This window comes from Pezoporus wallicus, unplaced genomic scaffold (assembly GCF_028554395.1).
Source record: "Pezoporus wallicus isolate ANWC-B61680 ecotype Strahan unplaced genomic scaffold, APGP_CSIRO_Pwel_v1 contig_747, whole genome shotgun sequence".
NCBI classification, from domain to species: domain Eukaryota; kingdom Metazoa; phylum Chordata; class Aves; order Psittaciformes; family Psittacidae; genus Pezoporus; species Pezoporus wallicus.
This window is the reverse complement of record NW_026638457.1, coordinates 1,110,077-1,130,999: the sequence shown is the minus strand read 5'-3', so window position 1 is coordinate 1,130,999 and position 20,923 is coordinate 1,110,077. Positions and strand designations below refer to the sequence as shown.

The 20,923-nt window shown below is 40.8% G+C and overlaps 1 protein-coding gene and 1 long non-coding RNA gene across 4 annotated transcripts in view; one reads left to right on the top strand and one right to left on the bottom strand.

Annotated features, from left to right (window-relative positions):
* Positions 1–438: 438 nt before the first annotated feature.
* LOC130599954 (uncharacterized) lies at positions 439–2,260 on the bottom strand. The gene is made up of 2 exons (XR_008972335.1): positions 2,125–2,260; positions 439–582 (listed from the first exon to the last, which is right to left on the bottom strand). It is a non-coding gene; the product is annotated as an uncharacterized LOC130599954 (long non-coding RNA).
* A 3,621-nt stretch (positions 2,261–5,881) lies between these two features.
* Positions 5,882–20,923, top strand: part of GPR63 (G protein-coupled receptor 63) — a 31,920-nt gene continuing 16,878 nt past the window's right edge. For 2 of the 3 annotated variants that reach the window (XM_057410816.1, XM_057410814.1), the window contains exon 1: positions 5,882–6,018. The gene's annotated coding sequence lies outside the window, so the exon portion shown is untranslated. Of the gene's footprint in view, positions 6,019–15,525; positions 15,764–20,923 lie in introns of those variants that run through there. The other variant, XM_057410815.1, reaches the window with a different exon arrangement.

Here is a 20,923-nt window from a genome sequence, read left to right as displayed (position 1 = left end):
AAGTTTATAGCTCTTCTCTAGGAAGTCTATGAATCAAGATTTTTTGCCCCTGATTCCTGAATTAAATAACAAAATGAAACAAATGTCATACCAAAAAGAGTGTACCAACTTCATTAATACTGCACGTAGCCTCCCTGCCCAGATCAGAAATACCAGGAAGCATGCTGCCTAGAAGGGGAGGTCAGTTGCTTCTCTTACACAAGAGTGTAAATGAAGAGAAGTGTTGTTACTCATTCCTTTGTTAAAACTGGGACATGGGATGAAGACACACAAAGTTGAGTTCCAGGGGCAAAATATCACTCTGGGGACGATTCCGTGCCATGTCTTCCACTACCACAAGCTTCTGAAAAGATTATAATTGCTGAAGGATTGAAGTTATAGCCCAGACACTTCAGGGTCTTATAAACTGGAAGCTGAATGCTGAATTTTCCCAAAACATCCCCATGGCAATGTGGATGCGCACAGATGCAACACAGCTTTGGTTTATCTTGCTTCAAAGGCAAACATTAGCAACTGAAGCAGCAAATACCCTTTGAGAGGAAGGTGGATTTATGAGGTTTGTTGACCATCTTTTCAGTTTTCCTATGAGAAGTAAAAGAGGAATAACTCTGGTAACAGTCAGATGGCCAAAAGAGAAGACAAGAGACACCAAATGCATGTCAATACCTGAAATTACGTAATAAATGATCTCATATTTACTTTGACACAAATTTTGTTCAAATGTTTTCTCCTTCTTTCTCTTCCTCTCAGAACAAAACCAGGATAGAATACAAAGTGCTGAATCTGTGAGGAAATGACTAGTTGTTATTTACTCCACTGCAAAAACAGCTCTAGAGAACCTCATTTTTCTAGAGAAAGGTGTGAAAGCATTTTCATGCTGCATTTCAAACTCAGTTCCAGTTCACAAGCCTTCTGCATCAATTCTCAGCTAAATGTCATAAATTTCCATTTCAAAATAGCAGTCTGTTTTTTCACTATAATCCTTACTCACCCAGTCTTTCTTCAATCCCTCCAGTCACTGGGGTGAGCTTGCTTGCATTCCACATGCGGGCAGAACACAGCACTTGTGTAAATTCAAGCACATGAATAACCCCACTGAGGTAAGACCTTGGTACTGACCCTTCATTGTTATACTCTGCTGTGTTTTCCCATGTCTTCAAATTAATTCAATTACAAAGAAATAAGAGGCAAAAAAAGATTATAAGAGGTGTGTGTGGGGGTTATGTTGGATATACTAGAAACCACATTCCTGAAGCCTTCCTTTTCTTCAGACCACAGAGTTCAGAGGCAACTTTGAAATTCAAGACTCTTTTGTGGTTTTATATAACTAACTTGTACTTATGCTTAGTAAAATAAGCGCAAACAGAAAATCGCTTAACATCTGATTTTTGTTCTGTTCATCTGCATGTCTTCTTGCTACTGTTAGGAAAAAAAAAACAAAACTGCATCATTTTAAAACCACACTCAATGTTTCGACAAAAGCAGACTTTTCCTTTTGAGTAAGTCTTCCTTGCTACCCCCACCCCAACATTAGCCTTTGCCCTATTCTGTAAAAAATCTGTGAGGCTGGATTCTAGCAAAAACTGAAGAGCAGTCATGTTATATTCTAATTTCCCTTCAAACAAATCTAATGGTTGCACAAAAAGTTCTGACAATTTGTTCTGAGTTTTTACATGCTATACACAAAATCATCACTGAATAGAGTTAAATATCATAAATATGAATAATCAGGAAAGTCTAAATAATTCTGAAATGCTCATGTAAGATACTTCCAGTTGACGAGTATTCTGACAGTTGCGCATAAAGTGAATTAGCATAAGCATTATGTTACTTGTATTGTAAAGATACTAACGTCTTAATGTAATCAGTGCAGTAATGAAGTGATGAGTCATTGCCCTACGAAAATGACCAAGGAGTCTGGAAAAGGCTAACAAACACTGTAGTCCATAAAGATACCCTGCTCTTAGTATTATCTCAAGAATTAATGAGACCTGTCTCCACTGTTACAAAAGTAGACAGAAAGAGGTGCTCCATCTTCAAGGCTTTCTTTGCACTGAGGCGTTTCTTAAAGCTGATCAATTCTACCTTACTGGATTTGGCACAGTTTGGAGCAGTAAAGCACACCAGCAATCAGCAAGTTGACCACTTTGTTGTCCAAGCCCCTCTCTGGTAAATGAAACTAAAAAGGCCAGTGCTTCATTTAGCACTGCTCTTCCATGCCACATCACACTGCTACTACTGCAAGAGGGTGCAGTTCTGGAAAAAATAAAAGGAGAAACAAAAAAAAAAACAGAAAACAAAAACCACACTTCACATCTACTAATTAAATTTAATCTCCTTGTGGAACCTGCTTCTGGGGTGAGGTAATTCAAAGGATCCTCATTTGTACAACAGAATTTTCTCCTAGCTTTTTCCTGTGCAAGACCCATTTTTCTCTGCTTTTTTGGGTCTGAATGACTAAGCTTTTCTACAGTCTCTTCTCAAGAAAACATTTTTTTCTTCTGTCCAAGGAACAGCTGGGGGAACTAGCCCTTTGTATTTTAAGTTATTCATTAAAGTTAAATGGCTTTATCTTCAAGCTTGTCCTAGGGCAACTATTATAAGTCTAACCTTTCTATAGCTGTGAATCCAGATAAGTTTCTCAATTCTCTCTGCATCTGCCCAGACACAAATGTGTATGCATATGCCTCTGCTATGGTTCACAGTTGCTGCCTCAATACCTACTCTGATTTCCCAAAGCAGCGCTGAACATCAAGGTGAAAAAGGTCACAAGCCATGAAAGGCACTTTCAGAAGGGCAGGGAGAACTTCATCATTTGGGTTTTTTTGGTAAGACAGATAGCATCCCAGACTCAGTAAGATTATTGTACTTACTATAGAGGTAACAAAAACAACCCAAAACCAACCCAAACCAGGCAGTTCCTTACAGAGCAATCCTGCCTGGCACAGTCTTTACCACAGACACATATCCCATAAATCACCATCCCTTCTCCATCTTGCTGCTTCTTTAACCTTATGATGACTCTCCCGAATCTGGGGTGCTCCTTGGCAACCTCACCTAGAAAGCTTTAGTTTCTCCTTTCAAATCACTCTTCAGATGCTTTCCTAAAGCTCCTTTCCTAAACAAAGAGATGTGAAGCTCATACCTAAAACCCAAGGGACATTTATACAAATCCACTGGGTACAATTAGGCAGATTGAGAATTAAACAACTGCTTGTAACCACTGCTGTAGGTAGTTCCTTGCTTTGGCAGCAAGAACCAGGCATTGTTGGGTTTAATTACTCAAAAATCCCACTACAGGATCATTTTAAAATATATTGTTGCCTCTTCCACAAGATGGAGTGCAGTGATAATATCTGAGGATTTTCAGATTCAATCAATATATCACATCTCCCCTGTGCTAGAAAAAGTCTTTAAAGACTTTAGTCAACCACAGCAATACAAATCAGAAGGCCCAGTGGGGCAGTTTCTCACTGGTTAGTTATGCTTATTTCAGATGGGAGGAGTTCAGAGTGCATCTCAGAAAACAAATTCCACAAGATTTTTTTCTTTCTATACTCAAAACAAGGAGTAGAACTTAACAGGGGTTCTCCTGTGATGGGAAATTACAACAAAAAAGTGCTCACACCACTTGTTAAAGAAGATGTAAGAATAAAAAAATAGTTTTACTTGCTCAAGAATTCTTTACGCAGCCAGAAAGAATAGCTTCCTCTCTGCATTTGCCTTGCAGTTCTCAACCATAGGCTTGTGTGTGCAGTGCAGCTGAACTCAATCAAGAGTTGCACTTCTCAAAAGTCAAAGCAGTATCAGTGGATGTAGCAGTTAACATCCTGCTAGCATCTATCACATCAGCTTCATGCTGAAGAGATCCATTTGGGACACTGAGAAGCTTCCTTATTCTCCTGTGTTCTGAGTTCACTGTGAGCAGTTGTGACATGATGTAGTGACCTACTGCTAGCAATAAGGTAAACTCAGTTTGAATAGAAAAAGGAATTGTGAAAGACATCCTGGCTCAGACATCAAGTTCTGTAACACAATACAGAGTTTTCCTATCAGTTTGTATCCTTGTACATCCATTTAATATGATAAAGTGAGTCTTGCCAATAATGTATGTTTTAACTATGAAAATAAGACAACTAGCTAAAAGCACAATAAGCTACCCTGAACCACATAGATTTTGGTATGAAATTATGGTCTACTGCCTTGAACATCTTGGCATCAGTAGTCACCCTATTCTAGGCTGCAGGTGGTACGGCTGCTACATACTGTGTGACCTCAGCATTTTAACTATACCCTATTTGGCAAATCTACCTCCTTACTGTGTTAGCAGTGTGGGCAATGAGGATACATAATAGCTTAGTCCTTAAAAATCAGCCACTATAAATTTATATAATTGAGACAGCGACTCTGAAATCTTTTATGTTAATTTTCCCTTTATGTACACAAGGACTGCAATACTACCACATATACTTGACCCTGCTGAGGTCAAGTCTGGAGTACTGTGTCTGGTTCTAGGCTCTTCAGTACAAGAAAGACAAGGAGCTACCTGAGAGGGTCCAGTGGAGGGCTGCAAGAATGATCAGGGGTTTGAAGCATCTCTCTCATGATGGTAGATTGCAGGACCTGGGCCTGTTTAGTCTGGAGAAGACTGAGAGGGGATCTCATTCATTAATGCGTATAAGTATCTCAAAGGCAGGTGCCAAGAGAATGGTGCCAGACTCTTCAGTGGTGCACAGCAACATGATGAGGAGCAATGGCCATAAACTAAAACACAAGAAGTTTCACCTCAACATTAAACAGAGGAAGTTTAGATTGGATATAAGGAGGAAATTCTTTCCTGTTAGGGTGGTGAGGCACTGGAATGGGTTGCCCAGGGAGGTTGTGAATGCTCCATCCCTGGCAGTATTCAAGGCCAGGTTGGACGAGGCCTTGGGTGACATGGTTTAATGTGAGGTGTCCCTGCCCATGGCAGGGGGGCTGGAACTAGATGATCTTAAGGTCCTTTCCAACACTAACTATTCTATGATTCTATAAGGAAGAACTTCCTTCACGTTGAGGATGGCAGAGCACAGGAACAGGCTGCCCAGAGGGCATGGAGTCTCCATCTCCGGAGACATTCAAAACCTGCTTGGACACTTTCCTGTGTAACCTGAGGCAGGTGACCCTGCCTTGGAAAGGGGGTTGGCCTAAATGATCTCCAAAGGCCTTCCAACCCTGGGTGGGTGATATTTTCTATATTCTTCTATGATATTTTAGACCCAGCCCAGTAGAAGACTGGGAGCTCTGCGTTTGTTGCTCCTGCCCTCAGCGTTTCTTTCAGCTGGCTCTGCAGAAGCGGGGTCTCCAGCTGTACAGGCACAGCCGCTGGACGCCTGGCGGTGGGACACGAACGGGAGCGGGGCAAGGGGGGGGAGACAATGGGAGGGGGTCGACCCTCGCCGCCCCAGCGCAGGGCACGGAACTCGCGAGGGCAGGCGCACCCATCCACCCACCCACCGCCCCGGTGCGGGGGCCGCCGGAGCCGCTCGGCCGGAGCGTGCGCGCGTCCCCGGGTGGGCGGAGCCGTAGTCGCGGCGCGGGCGGCGCTCGGCGGCGCTGTAGCGAGCGGGACGGGTGGGCGCGGGGGAGGCTGCCGGTAGGCAGGCAGGGCAAAGCAAGGAAGGGCACGGCACGGCACGGCATAGAAAGGCAAGGCGGTGCTGGTTTGCCTGTCTGCCTCCTCCTGGGTCCGGCGGTTCCGCGGCGTTGCCTGTGCGGCAGAGCCGCCACCGAAGCGAATGGGGAGGTGGCGCTGAGCGAACTGCCCTCCGCGGGGCTCGGCAGCAGAGGGCAGCGGCGCGGCGGGCTAGCAATGCCCCTCGCTCTCCTGCTTGCGCTGACCTTCTTCCTCCTTTTCCCGCTCCCGGCTTGGAAGCTTTTGTTTTCCCCGGCCGCTGCGATGGCAGGAAACTTCCCGGAGAGAGCTCAGGCCGGGCTTGTGCTGCGCTGGGCTCCGCGGGGCACCGGCCACGCCGTGAGGTGAGGAGAGGCATTGCGCCGTAGTTGGCGCTGGATCCGCCGGCGGCAGTTCGGCGAGGCTGAGCTGCGGCTGCCCCTGCTCCACAGGGGGCGGCAGTCTGGGCGGCCAGAGAAGGCAGAGTTGCAGCAGAGACCGCGAAGAGCCGCGCACGGTTGTGCCGGTTCCTCTAGCCGGGGTCCCACGGCCGGGAGGGGAGCACCGGGGGTTCCTGCCCGCGGGCTGGGTCGCTTAGGAGATCGGCGCCCTGAGGAGGCCCAGAACTACCGGGCGCCCCCTCTCCCAGAGCCGTTGGTGGGTAACGGTCGGCGCCGTGCGGGCTCGGCGGCGGCTGAGGGGAGGCGGCAGGCGGGTGCTTCTCCGGGGCAGAGCGGGGCCCGGGGGCGGGACCGCCGCCAGCCCCGGGCGGGAGTTCTCAGCCGTGTCCTGTGGCCGTGCGGGCACCGGTGGGGACTTTCCTCCGGTGGTGGGGCCGCCCTTCCGGCTTGGGCTCCATCCCTGAGAGTTGGCGTCTCTCGCTCTCCGAAGCTCTCGGGCTGGATGCCGCCGTGCGGGTCACCGCGGGGTGGAGGCGGCCCTTCTCTCCCTGCGGCGGGATGGTTCGGTCGGGCACGGCGGGGCTGGCGGACCTGCTCCTCAGACTTCTGGTCGTGCATAACTTGATCGCGGAGAACCCGCCGGTGTCTGGTGCGGTGTGCGTGTTTCCCTTCATGTGGGGAGTCGCTCCTGGGCAAAGAGAACTGTCTCACTTCAAAAATACCAGTTGTTCTTTACCTGCTTATGTAAATACGTAATTTTTATGTGGATGTTCCACACAGTTTACATCATACTTGATTTTTAGCAGTCAGCTGATACAGTGCAGCTTAATATATAACAAAGCATATCGTAAAGTTTTCCTTGTAAATAAGTAAAAACACTTTTCCAAGAAAACGGTGGATTTGCATAAAGATGCAGGTAACATGCATATTTTAAATAGTCAGAGCTAGGAATAGCTGGCAAGTTTGATCCATGCCCAGGAGGGTTGTTAAACAAAATTGTTTGTCCTCACTGAAAACATGAATGTTTAAGTAGTGGCAAATGTGTTTTGCTCAATGGATTTTCTGTGGGACATCCTATGCATTCTGTCATTAGAGCAAAGGCAGCAGAGGTATCTGGTTATGAAAGGGGCAGTTTTAAACAGACCAATTCTAGATATCTGAAATAAAGAGATTTCAAAGAGTATTGATAACACACAATAGCTGTGTATTGACAGTTGTCACATGTGTTTTTACTGTTTTTGCACAGTTATCTGTTGTGAAAAATGTACTTGCCAGCATTAGCTGGAGCTATGTTTTCAGGATAACATAATAGATTCACTAGTAATTATGTTTAGTCTACAGAAGCAGATTTGTTGATGACTAGTAATTAGAATAATAATTGTTTCTAAGTAACTCTCATTTTAAATATTTACTGCGATGATGATCTGCCCTCAGAAACCCAGCTTCTTATGCGATTTTGTGACACTCCTTTATTAGAGTAGCATTCCTGTAAAAGCATATGCTAAATGTATAGAACTTTGTTTTTTAAACTGAGAAAATAAATGAGACTGGATTAGTAGATGATGTGCAAGGTCTGCCTGCTCAGAGGAAATGGGAAGAAGCCAAGATGAGCTCTGCTAATTTGTAGTTTTCTTGTATACTACAATGTGTAGATGACTTTTGTCGGATGGTGCTAACCAGGGTCTGCTTGTATGCTTCATTGCATGCACTACTTTTAAAGTCTTCCTCGAAGAAGCCTGGAGAGGCTATGGCTACTTCTCTACCAGTTAATTAAATGTACCCAATACTCTTTTCTGATCCTGAAGCTAGCTGGCATGGTTTAGCCCTTGTCTTAGCTGCTAAACTTTCCTGCCTTCAAAAACAGGATAGCTGAATGCAAGCTACTGGTTGGGACTGGCTTCTGGGTAGTGTTAAATCCAAAATCATGACCCAGAATTGCATAGGAGAGCTGTAGCTGGCCTGGGTTAGAAGGATGCTGTGTCTGTCAGTTCAGCAGTCTTCATGACTTGAGTTCCATTTCTCACGAGTGGTTCCTGGCATAGCTGGATTTACTAGTGGAGGCATAGACTATCGGCAGTGTTGTAAGGAGCCTCTCTTAACTCTGCTCAATCATAGTGATCTAATTTCCCTGCATTGAGGATCTCTGGCACTATAAAATGCTGCTTTTCATAGCTGGCTGCATGGAACTGTCAGGGCTGCTTTCTTCTGCACTTGTGCAGGGGGATGAAGAGGGAGTAGGTGGAGCTTTGGTGGCTTTCCCATTTGCCCATAAGGGAGGGGTAAACAGATCAGGGAAAGGCTTGTTCTGCTTATCCAGAAATGTACTCCCAGAGCAGTGCATGTCTGTAAGCAGTCCTGATGGCTAGATGTGAACATGTCTATGGCCTGCATTCTCATGCTGTTCTGCTGCTTTCCTCCTTATTTTACTACAAGTAGCAACTTGGACAGGGCAAGTTTTGTTGTTTCGTTGTTTGGTTTTTGTTTTGTTTTGATGCTCTGAGGAATATTTACTTCCAGGTGCCTGGAGAGATTACTGGCCTGTTAAAATCATTGTGGACTCTCCCCATGCTTGTGGTCATCTTCTGTCACTGAAATCATGAAGTTACATAGGCTTTGTTCATAACGTTTCTGGAAATGTGCGTTTTGGTTCATGTTTTTGCAGCATCGAATTGTTTGGTTCACGAATGGACTTATGCATGTGCGTTGTATTTTACACTCTGCCTGTTTTTTGGGTATTGTTATGTGTAATTTCACACAGTAGTCTCATAAATAAATTTCAAAGCAATTCTAAAGGATGTCAGACTTACTTGTCACAAATGAGGAAAGTGAGGAAACAGGAAGTATGACTATTTATCTAAGGCATCCTGGAGTCTCGGGTTGGAAAATGATCACTCAGGTTACACTACCTCTCATAGACATAAAAAATACTTTAATACAATGATGTATAATTTTTTTCCTCTATATTTGCTAACCTGACCAGTAGTCCAGTTTGAACTAGATAGGAAGATTGTTTAGTCGCCTCATTTCCAGTAGAAGATCATGCTTAGATACTTGCCCAAATGTTATGTATGTTGTGGGACTTGGTAAATGCTTTACTTTCCAAACAGGCAGCTTGTTTTAGTGACATCTGAAATGTCAGGTTTTTTTGAATGAAACCTCATAAAATACAAATCTTAATACTGAGACATTTCAATACATACTGTAGGAAAAAGGTGAGCTATTCTTCTGCCTCTGTGAAAAAACACTGAGTCAGTAAGGTGTATTTATACTTAGGCACATGTTGAAATGTCTGAGGAGCCCTACTGGTTTGAATGGCGCTTAGAGAAATCTCTTCTATTACTGTAACCTAATTTACTTCAATCTAGATGTATATGATACACACGCTGTGTTTGAAAGAGTATTGTCAAGACGACATAATAACAAAAGTGTTCTGAAATGTAAAGCTTTGAAGTGGGGACTATGCGGCCTTTGGGAGCTGTGGTTTATACTATCTAGGATCTGATTTTTTTCAGAGCACTTTGCATCTTAAATTGGGCAACAAAAATGAGTGGATGGTTATGATTTTTGCATCAGGTTAAAACTTAAACAGGGGAAGTTTAGGTTGGATATAAGAAAGAAATTCTTTCCTTTTAGGGTGGTGAGGCATTGGAATGGGTTGCCCAGGGAGGTTGTGAATGCTCCATCCCTGGCAGTGTTCAAGGCTAGGTTGGACGAAACCTTGGGTGGCATGGTTTAGTGTGAGGTGTCCTTGCCCATGGCAGGGGGGCTGGAGCTAGATTGTCCTTTCCAGCCTTAACGATTCTATGATTCTGTCTCTTCCTGATTTTCTTTTCCTTAGAGTTATTAAAATAAGGTTTGAGTTGTGTTGATTAAGTATGACATGGTGACACAGAATAGTTGTGGAGAAAGCAATGCTTTGAACAGTTGTCTTGGTGAGTAATGTGCCTTCTAAAGGAAGGTGGTTTCTGTATGGATAAGTAGTATTTAGTCACGTAGTTAAAGTCAATGTCATAGTGTTTGATTACAGTTCAGTAATGGCTACTTCTCAAAGTCTTCAGAGCTTGACTTTTAAACATTGATAGTATTCATTTTTTAGCAGTTTTTAGGTGTGTAATTTTCCAAGTGCCTTTTTTGCTTTTGTCATGGTGGGTTTTTTTTTTGTTTGGTTTGTTTTGTTTTTTCCCCACCCCTAAAGCAAATGGCAGCAAAAGGATTATTTTTTCTGGGGTATCTTTGATCACTTCTTGTGTCCTTAGCAGAGTTAGAACCTCTGAATGCCAGTTCAGGCTGAATCTATCTGAGCTGTAGCATTAGGTCGTGATCCATACCTGGATTGACAGTGAAGGGATGCTTTATACATGGATTACAAAATGACTGCATTACCACATTATTTTTATATAGGATAATATAGCTGGCTTAGAGGATCGTTTCCATTCTGAGGCTTAGTTTCCATTCTGCTGTCCACAGGGCAGTACTGTTTGGTAACTTTGTTTACTCTGCAATGTTTTAGGGACCTCTTACTGACCTATTTCTTCTGGTCTGTCTTGTTCCCAGCTGCTTCCTGTGTTTTTCTTGCAGATCCTTCTCTTGTTTGATTTTAATATGTAATTCCTACTTGCTAATCACTTTATTTGGAAAGTTAGAATATTTTATGCTGATCTAGTTTGCAGCTCTCTAGTTGCATGGGTCAGGTCAAGAAAGCAAAGGGGAAACAGGCTTTCATATCCAGCACTCAGTTATAACAGGCTGTGGTGAAGGAATAATCGCTGTTATATCTGAAGTGGGCTGAGGCTGGAGCATAGAACTACAGGATAATTGAGATGGAAGAGACCTCAGGAGGTCACACAGGTCACTACTCTGCTCAGTGCTTAGCCAGATTGAAACTTAGGTGAGGTTATTCAGATCATGTCCACTTGCTTTCTGAGTATCCTCAAGGATGGAGGCTCTGCAGCCTCTATGAGTAACTTATTCCAGTGTTTGACCACTCTCACTATGAATTTTTTTTTCCCCTAAGGCCTACCCAAAGTTACCATATTGTGGCTTGTGTGCATTGTCCCTTGTCCTATGCTGTGAACCACCAAGAAGAGTCTGGTTCTTGCACTCATTAAAAACAACAGATTTTTTTCAGATGCTTAATAACACACTTTGAGGAATACATTTAACTTGTCAAACAGGTGAAAACCAATCCTCTTCAAGCCAGTCTTTTACACCTTATTCAATAGCATGCTGATCAAATCCAGTGAATGATGTTCTTTTTCTTTTTCTTTTCAATGTGGGCAAAATAAAAATGTTTTGCTGGCCTTGTTTTCTGAAACCACTGGGGTGTTTGAAATTTCTCCTTTCTTTCTCCCACGTGATCATGTATTGTAGTTTCCAGCAGGTGCTTGCCTCATTATGTGCAGTGAATGGATGCTGGTGGTTTAGGAGGTAGATCTGTCTCCAGTCTGAGCTTCTGAAAGCTAGCTATCTTGTCCTGTGGTTTGGGGTTGGGTTTTTCTTTTTTCCAACCTCATTAGGTCGATGGACCCCTACATAGCAAATTTAAACCCACTTACAATTGGCTACCTTTCAGGGATCTGTTAGAAATAATCTGCAGAGGACTATGGTGATGCTGAGGTAGTTTCAAGTAGCCTTCCAGGCACAGTCAATGGAGAAAAAATAAGCTTGTTCAGAAAGTGGTTTATCCCACCTACGGCTGAATTACTTCCTCTGTGTCTGCTTTGTATCATGAGAGTCTTAATGATGTTTTTAGCCTTGCTGTCCAGCTTTTAGGTCAGCTGTATTTAAGTAAGGTTAATCCTTAGTGAGCGCCTTCACAGTCCTTTGTTTTCTTATAATTATTCAATATATAGTCACATGCCCTATGTACAACCCATTCTGAATGCTTAATAATTAACTTCAGTGTTTGTTTCTTCTGTGGTGGTGTTCATCCCTATAATATCTCAGTTCTTCAGGAACGTTAAATTATTTTTGTTACCTCACTATTTTGTGCAAGCTATCTTCTCATTTTAAAGATAGAAAATGGAAAAAAAAGTGATAGAAAAAGGTTCACAAACAAGAGGTGTTCTGTTTGGCTTGCTTTGAGCACAAGGGGAAAACCTTGCAACAAAGTGGAGAAAATATGTGTATTTTTAATGCAATTTGTGAAATAATAATCCTGTCTTTCTAAAGATGTCTTAGAACTTCAAAACCTGACATAACTTAGAAGTGGTTATTGCTATAACCTCAGTAGTGTAATTCACAAAATTATCCCTTTCAAATGATTGTACAAGGTTCATTGTGTGTAATGACAGAAAAGAAAGTATGATGTCTTGTGAAAAACATAGACGACTTTTTTTGTCAAAGACTTGAAAAGTAATGTGAAAACACATGATATTATGTGTTGATTAATTTTTTATCTTCAGTAGATAGTACTCCAACGAGCCCTCTATTACTTGATCATTTTGATTTAGACTCTTCTGTCAGTTTGTCACTTCTGAATTTTCTCTAGATGTTTTTCTGCAGTCTTACTTGGTATTTGTGGATGTGTTTAGAAATACATACATGTAATGCATTCAGGATTTTTTTTCCCTGTATCGCTAACTGTATGTGTATATGCTTTTGCATAGATAAACTCCAGAGTGCAGGTAATTATTTCAAGTGCATTTGTATCCAGATTTCCTGTTCTTTGTCTTACTACTGAAATGATTTTAAGAAACAAAATAAAAAATCTCCAAAAATCCAAACTTCCTACATCTAGCTAAAGACATGCCATGAAAATTTGAAGGAATAGGAGTGTTATGTTTGCACTTCATTCTCTCAGCAGTGCACACATGCACCCTGGTACCCCAGACCTTCATATGCTTGTATTAAATACTCAAAAAATCAGTGCATGGCCTGGAGAGGAACTATCTAGGGTTTATTTTGGGAAAAATCAATTGAGTAGCAGTGGAGCCTCCCAGCTCTTGCCTTATTTCTGATCTGTAGGGTTCATGAGTTGGTAGAACTGAGAAGTTAATTCCATCTTTTCACACTACTGAATTCATTCAGCATGTCTGCTTAGGCTCCAAGTGTGTCATTTATGATAAGGAGGTGACATTTAAAAGAAATTTGGCAGTATTTAATACTGACTCATACAGACATGTTCAGAGTATTTATAACAGGGAGAGGTTGTACTATGCTTTACTGGTATCAGGACATCTGCTTCTGTCATAAGAAATTTCCATCGTATTTATTATGAGGATAGGGACAGGGCTAAGTACATTTGCTTACTGAAGTTAGGAGTCTCTTTCCTCCCCATGCCATTAATTTTGATAAGAAGGTAAGTTCTGATTGCATTTATCTTTTCTGGAAATAACAAATCAAAGCATAAGCAATCAGTAGCACTTCTGCTGTTAAACTGTTAGATCCAAATGAACTGCATTAAATGCAAGGCCACCACAAATGACAGACTTGAAAAAGCGTCTCCACAGTACAGTGGCAAGAAGGTGATATACTTTGAGTTATCAGCAAGGCTGAAAATATTAATAGTCCCTGTATATTCACTCTGATTTCCCACTGTTTTCAAAGTCTGTATCTGTTCCTGGATATTCAGCTGTTTGAATAATCAATTACATTCTTCATTTCTTGATGCAAATATAAATGAGTATGAATTAGGCATTGGTTTAGGGACTGACCAGCCACTTTGGTGGTTTTCCAAGATTTTGCACTTCTAAAACAGTGAGGAACATAGATGGTCTTGTTTCTGTTATGATGTTTCATGGGATCCTGACAATCTCCAGAGCACACTGAGGATCCCAGCATCCTAACTCCAGGAGGGGAGGGCCTGGTGAATCACTCCTGGGGTAGGCTGGTGTCAGCTGTTGACAGGGTAATTTGGAACTCTGGAATGGACCTGTTAAGCATTATGCAGCTCTTATATAGAAGCGTACATCTGACTCAGTTTTTCAGGCAGCACAAATGTATGCAGGCTGATACAGATACATAGAGGTGTGGAGTTCATACACAGTACTGTTAAGAAACAAGGTAATTAAAATAGGTGTCTGAAACAGTCTAGAAGAATTTGCTTTCCTGAAATGCATGTTCCATCTGACTGCTGAGTAAGCTTATTTTATTACCTCAAAGCTGTGTTGAAGCCTGAGTAGGAAGAGAATGTGTGTGTGTGTGGAAAACATACTAATAAGGAAACAGACTTCCTTAAGGTCTTAAATTGGGGCTTCAAATTGATGAGCACTTACCAAAGTTGCCAGACATTGCCAAAAGGCCTACCCAGTTCATTACCCAGCCAGATCACTGCTGTGTTCCAGGTATTTCAAATAGCTGTTGTCAACATCATGAAAAAGATAACTCATTCCTTGAAAACATTTTCAAAAATACATGTAGTCAACTGTATTTATCAGTTGATTAACAGCCTCTTACCTGAGAAATTGGTGTGGTCACTCATACAACATATCATAGTTTAAGATTAAACATATAAGTGATTTTAGACTAGTATTTGTGAATACAAAAGAAATTTAACCCATTTCTTCCCTCACCTGGGAGAAAAGGTGAAGAACTGTCATTGATTCTGTCTGATATAGTCAGCCTGCTTCTTTCTTGGAACTAACCACCACCAGAGAATCTGAAAAATGTTGGTTGTAGTTAACAGTCATGTGGGACTTGTTTGAACGAAGCATCAGGCATCTAGAGCAAGTGCTACTGTAGTAAGTGTTTCCTAGAGGGATGCCAGCCAATGAATAGCTGTGAGAAACACTGCTCAGTACATTGCCTGAGGAGACTACTGATTTATGAAAGCTCAAATCTCTCTTCAGTTGCTGTCAGCAGGTGAGGCAATATGGTCTGTATGCCACCACTGTATAGTATAGTGAGGCAAAGCTAAGCAGGTTTATATCTGAAACGGTTCACTGTATGGCAAAACCATTCTCTGGATTAAAGACTGCCTTGCTGGTTATGGGTCTTTGAGGTGTAGGCAATGAGGAGATTGTTCTGCTCTTTGTAACTGATTAATATGCCTGTTAAGTAAGAACTGAACTTCCTTTTACCAGGTTAGAGTTGCTACAGTCATGCAAAATAGTGTATGGTTAAGATGCATTCTGCAATTTTAAGTTGCATCCATTCATACTGGTTCTAGAAGGCCTGATGCTCTCCAGTTTTGTTTTAGCTTGGCTACAGTATCAGGGAATTGCTAGTTATTCCTTAGTCTCTGAACTAGCTTTCCTAAATATTTTGAATTTGCAATTTTTATGCTGTTAATGTTAAACATAAATGTTGTGTTGGGGACTGGATTTTTATTTTAGTTTGTACAGAGGATATTTATAGTTTTAGATGCAAAAACCTGAAAAGTATTTTTAAGACACCTGGCTCTACTTTGTAATGTGGTTAACTTTCATCAGGTTTTGTGGGGGGGGGGGGTTGTCTGGTTTTGGTGGGGTTGTTTTTGGTGTGGTTTGTTTTTTTTTTTTCCTGCCATTAATAGCATTGCATCGCAGGTCTTTCAGATTACTTCTCTCAAAAAAGCCTGAAGAGAACAGATTGACCTCGCGCAGTTCTGAAACATCCTTCAGCTGGGCATAGTGGAACAAAGATGAGAGAAATTATTTCATTCTGAAATTCTTAGTGGAAGATGGTATACAAGATCGCTCCCTCTCAGAGCCAGGACTTGGGTCTTCAGGAGCATCAGGAAAGAGATTCTATTCTAACACCCAGAAGTTGAAAGACTATGCCATTCTCAGTATGTGAATTGCTTATTCAAGCTGGAGCAGGGAGTTTGCGAGAGAGTGTGTGTGTGTGTTAAGAACATTATTGCCTTTCTAGATTCATTTATGTGCTCACTAATCAGGGTGACTCTATGCTGTTTAAAATATAAATGTTTTTGAGCCTATTTCCGGTGTACAGGAGGATATGGTTTGGGAATTTAGCTTTCTGCAGCCAGATGGATTATAGTGTTGCTAAGGAAACAGACTATAAATGAAGTGGCAGCTGAGTGTCCCTAGAATATCAGACTGCTTGAAGCTGGTATTTTAAACTCATTTAGGTGGGTAGATAAATTGATGATGTGGTGAGAAGTTAATTTCCTCTATTTTATGGTTTGTTAATTTTCATTGCTTTGTTAGTATTTACAGAGGATACCTTCACTTCCCACTCATACCACCTGATGTGTGGCTCACTGAACAAAAAAATTTGCAGTTAAAATTAGAAAATGGACAAGAGCTGTACAGTAAAACAGATCCTAAAATAATCATTAAAACTACTGCTCAGCGCATAGATAATGTAACAGAGACCTGGTAGCAGTATGGTCCTGAAAAACAGGGGCTAGGAAGGCCGCTGAGCTTCTTCAAACTACATGGGAAAGAATAGAGCTTCTACAGACCTGGTAAAGTTAGATTTTGTACTTCATGTATAAGCTGCTTAAAATAGGTTATACCCATTTGATTTACATATGTGAAGTAGCAAGTAAATTGAATTGTATTTTTGAGAGTTGCTCTGACAAAGAAGAGGTCTTGTCTCTTTTTTCTAATGCTTTTTGCTGAAAATGCATCAGGTTTCCAATCCAGGGTTATTGACTGATAGAGCAGGATTTTTTTTTCTTCCCGCCCCTCCGCCCCCCTGGAGGACAGCAAGCATAGCTCGGTCATTCTGGCTGAGCATGAGGCTATAGGAATAAAGACTTAGCTGAACCCAGAGGACAGAGAGCAACCACTGCTGTTGATAAGATGGGCTGATTGGACAAGGAGAAGGCAGGAAGATTTCTGAATAGCCTGAAATACCTGCAGACTTCAGCCTTGTAAAAGCGTGTAAGTATGATGTGGAGCCTCCCTGTCCCACTTACCAAGGTCTCCAGTGTAAGAGGTCAAGTAATGTGCCTGTTTCATATTGCTTGCTTTACTTTTAAGTGTGTTATATTCCTGCAGTTAAAATCCCTTCTTTGGAGCCTGATGGCCTTCAAAACTGAAATACTAGAGAAAGTAGTGGTGTCCATGTTCTCAGCATTGTGTGAGTTGTTTAAGATAAAAGGAATGACTAGACTGTATCTAGAAAGGATATATTTAGAGTTGCACCCACTTCTAAAAAAACCTGATGATAACAAGTGGATGGATAGTGAAAGGCAACACAAAAAACTAATGCAAGAGTCTGTTTTGAAGGTGTATCCCATGCATACAAAGGAGTAAATTCAAATATACAGGCAAATAGTTAGAACTTTATTCAGATGTGTGTGCCTATCTACTCAAAACGAGACTGATGTGGAGCGAATATGCATGAGTTTCACAGGCTATGTTTGCTTAAGAAGGAAAGGAATAAAACTGGGCTGGGAGGACAACAGGCAATGTTTGAGTCTGTAAAGCTTCAGAAATTTGCCCTAGCTACTTCTGTAACAAAAACGAGATCTGGAACGGTCTTTGTAAGACTGAAAATGGTAAGAACATGACAAGCAAATACAGTTTGTGAGCTAAATATGAAATAGAAGGCCAAGAAGGAATTTAAAGTACATATAGGTGGTTGGTAGAATTGCTGTTCTATGTTTTCTGGTTTGAAATGAAACTATTTTCAGTAAAATACATTCTGGAAAATGAGTCATTGTTCCAGCAGTGTTAAACCTCTTCAGCATGTGGTATTTAAACTGTTATTTAGAATACATTGCAGAGAACTGTTTCTGGTCTTTTCAAGCCAGGTGGGCAGCACATTGTGGAGATGGCATTAAGTGCACCATAAGTTTTCCCTCCATGTTTGTCATATGACTGGATTTAGCATATTTATGTGAGTACTGTCAATCTACATATGGATCAGGATCTGCCGGACGTCACTGGAAAGAGTAGCAAAGAGCAGGCTATAGCTGTCACAGCATGTAAATCATTACTTTTCCTTTTAATTGCCCCTTCAGGATTGAGACTTTAATTGTTATGGTGGCTGTTTACTCCCTGAAGGATGCTTTGCATCTTTCCTGAAAGTCTCTTTCTCATCTTCTGACAAATTGTGTGCATGTTGTGTGGTGGAAGGGGCTGTAGCACCCATGAGAAAGCTGGCAACAAAGAGGAAGCTGTAGGTTGGATTAACTGTTGCTGCAAAGTGCCCATAGGAAAGGGACAGTAGGAAGAAGACAGCAAGCCTGATGAAAATGTTCTGAGGGATTAATTGTGGCTCTTTTACTGTTGATTGAACTGGAATGAGAAGTGTTTTGAGGGAATGAAGTAAATGTACTGTACTGTAGCCAGGTGTGCCAGAGCAAGTCTTGTTAAAGTGAATCTTTTTTGTGTAAACAAAATAATGATGTATAAACAAATAATTTTGGCTTTTATTGCAGAGATTTTTTAGAAATATATATATGTTTATATTCAACAAGATTTTAAATGGAAAAAAATGTTAATTATTTGATAGGCAAAAAATTCTCTAGAATTTATTTTTAGCAGCTACGTGAGTGGAAGGGAGCTGCTACCAGAAGCTTGGCTATTATGTCTGGAGAAGGAGAGTGGTTTTGATAGAAATAAAGAGAAAATAATCAGAAGATAAGACAAAAATATTTAACTTTAAATCAGTCCCAAAGACAGGCAGAAAAATTACATTTTTATGGACAGTCATAATACCTTCTGTAGTATCCTGATACTGAATGCATTAAAATGACCTGCAAACCTTCCCCAATAGTTTAAAATACTTTTTTTTTTCTTTTTTTCTGCTTAGAAATACATCTCTTCTGACTTCATATGTGGTCTTTTTGATGTAGTCAATGTTAATTTTAACATTTTTGGAGTTTTTAAAGAGATTTATAGAAAGTACAAAGGCAAGAGTTTCGTTTTTTTGATCTGTATGGTGGATGTCATTACACTTGTTTTCTTATAAATCTTGAACATAACTTTGAGTTGTTATTAACTTTTGTCTTCTAAAAAAATTATACAGATCTTGGTCTGAATTTTTCAACAGTTGCTGAATAGTTGCAATTGAATTAGAAATTACGTTACATTTATTATTCTATTTCTAGTTATCCTGCGTGCAAGATGGTAAATTCCGCACAGTATTTTTACAAGATCAGTTTCATATTGAAATTGAGACCAAATAAACTTTTCTCTAACTATAGAAATGTTTTGATGTATTTTTCAAAAGGATTTAATTGAGCATACTTAAACTCCTTTCAGTTAAGTGGGGAGTTATGGCCTTGAGCTACCAAAGTGGAAGACAGCATGAGTTAATGGGTGACTTCTTCCTGGTAAGGTAATGTGCTTTCAAAATCACCAGATTGATTCATTTTAATATTTTGGTTTGTAAATTTAATCAATTTTCTAATCTGTTTGTGATGGGTGTCCTAAGCCCTGCCTGTCATGTCTGTGCAGAAATTGTTCGTGCTAGTATTGCATTGGATATGAATTTATGTGATATGTAATCTCACCCTGAGAGTTGTTCAAATGGTAACTCTCATTTTAACTGTCTTTTTTAATGTTTGGTATGAGTAGATTTCTAACTAGAACTGTTTCTCAGAAACAATTGCTATCTTGAAAGTGTTATATGAAAATACATGCGCTCATGCTCGTATGCATCCACATATATACACATGTTCCTGTGTGTATATACATGCACATATATGTATCAGAAAAATGTATTAACAGCGTAAATACGCATATAAACTGAATTTATGTTTAATTCTCAGCTAAATCTTACCCTTGCAGCCTTTAAGTACTTTCAGAGCAGGATTCTGCAAGTAGTCACCTCATTTAACTTGCTAGCAGCACCTGTTCTCTGTGCACCAAGTGCTGAGAAGTAAGATCCGTAACATCTATATTACAGGAGCAAGACTCTTAGGCAGCATCACAATTTGACTGTTGTATGAGCTGTATCCTTGTAGGAAAAGCAGAATCAGGGTAGATTGCTTTGTTTTGGGAACTAAACCAAACCACGGGAACCATTGTGGGCAGCACACTATGTGAAAATAGTACAAATTCAGTCATCCTAATCACTTTTCCGTTAGCATCCCTGCATCATTTCATAAAAAGATGATTTTTTGTTAAAATCAATTTTGTTTCAAAAAGCAGGTATCTTTTTGTGAAAGAGCTTAATAAATTCCATTAATTTAGAATGCTGTTGATGATGGGATTGCCATTTTTGCGGATGAATTTTATAAAACCTTGCATTTTGGTAGAAGGTAGCTTGCTAACGGCTGTTGTCAAAAGTGCAACTAACAAGAAAATCCATCTTTCCCTGTTCTTAGCAGAAAGTAGTGCAATAGTGTGTCTGGTGTACTGGGACGCTACAACAGAGGCAGGAGTGATGTAATATGAGGAGCCTGTAGATCTTTACCTTATGGCATCTGACAGTGGAACATCTTAACAGAATTCAGTCTTCTGGTCAGAAAATATACTGGAAAAGTTGTGCTAGTTGAAAAGCCAGAATAGCCTTAGGATAACTGTTGAAACTTTCTGACTAGAAACAGGCTTTTTTACTTGCCTATTATCTTCTTCTGATAGACTGACTTTTTAGTGAAGAAAGGAAGCTTTCAGTATCTCAGTTTATTTTTGCCCATATTTTGACTTAATATCCCCAAAAAATGCTAAGAAAGCCTGCTAAAAACCGGCCATGGACTAGTTGCCACTAGACATAGAGAACTGTTGGTAAAGTACATGGCGGAAGTTTGAAAATCCGTGGCATATTGAAAACACATCGTAATTTTCAAGACCTTCTCTTGCCTTTTACTAAGTCTTTAGTGTAATGTGAATGCTTGTGGGAAACATTTTAAAGTTTAATGGTGTGTAAGGTCTCTGTGATTTTTAGTTTCACTGTTTCAGTTATTTGGAAGTGACAGTTCCTGGTTTGGGGAATCAAAATAGACTTAATAAGATGAAAATTCATCTATCATCAGTAATTACAAGTTTTGCACCATTCTTGCTTATGGCACAGCACTGTCTCGAAT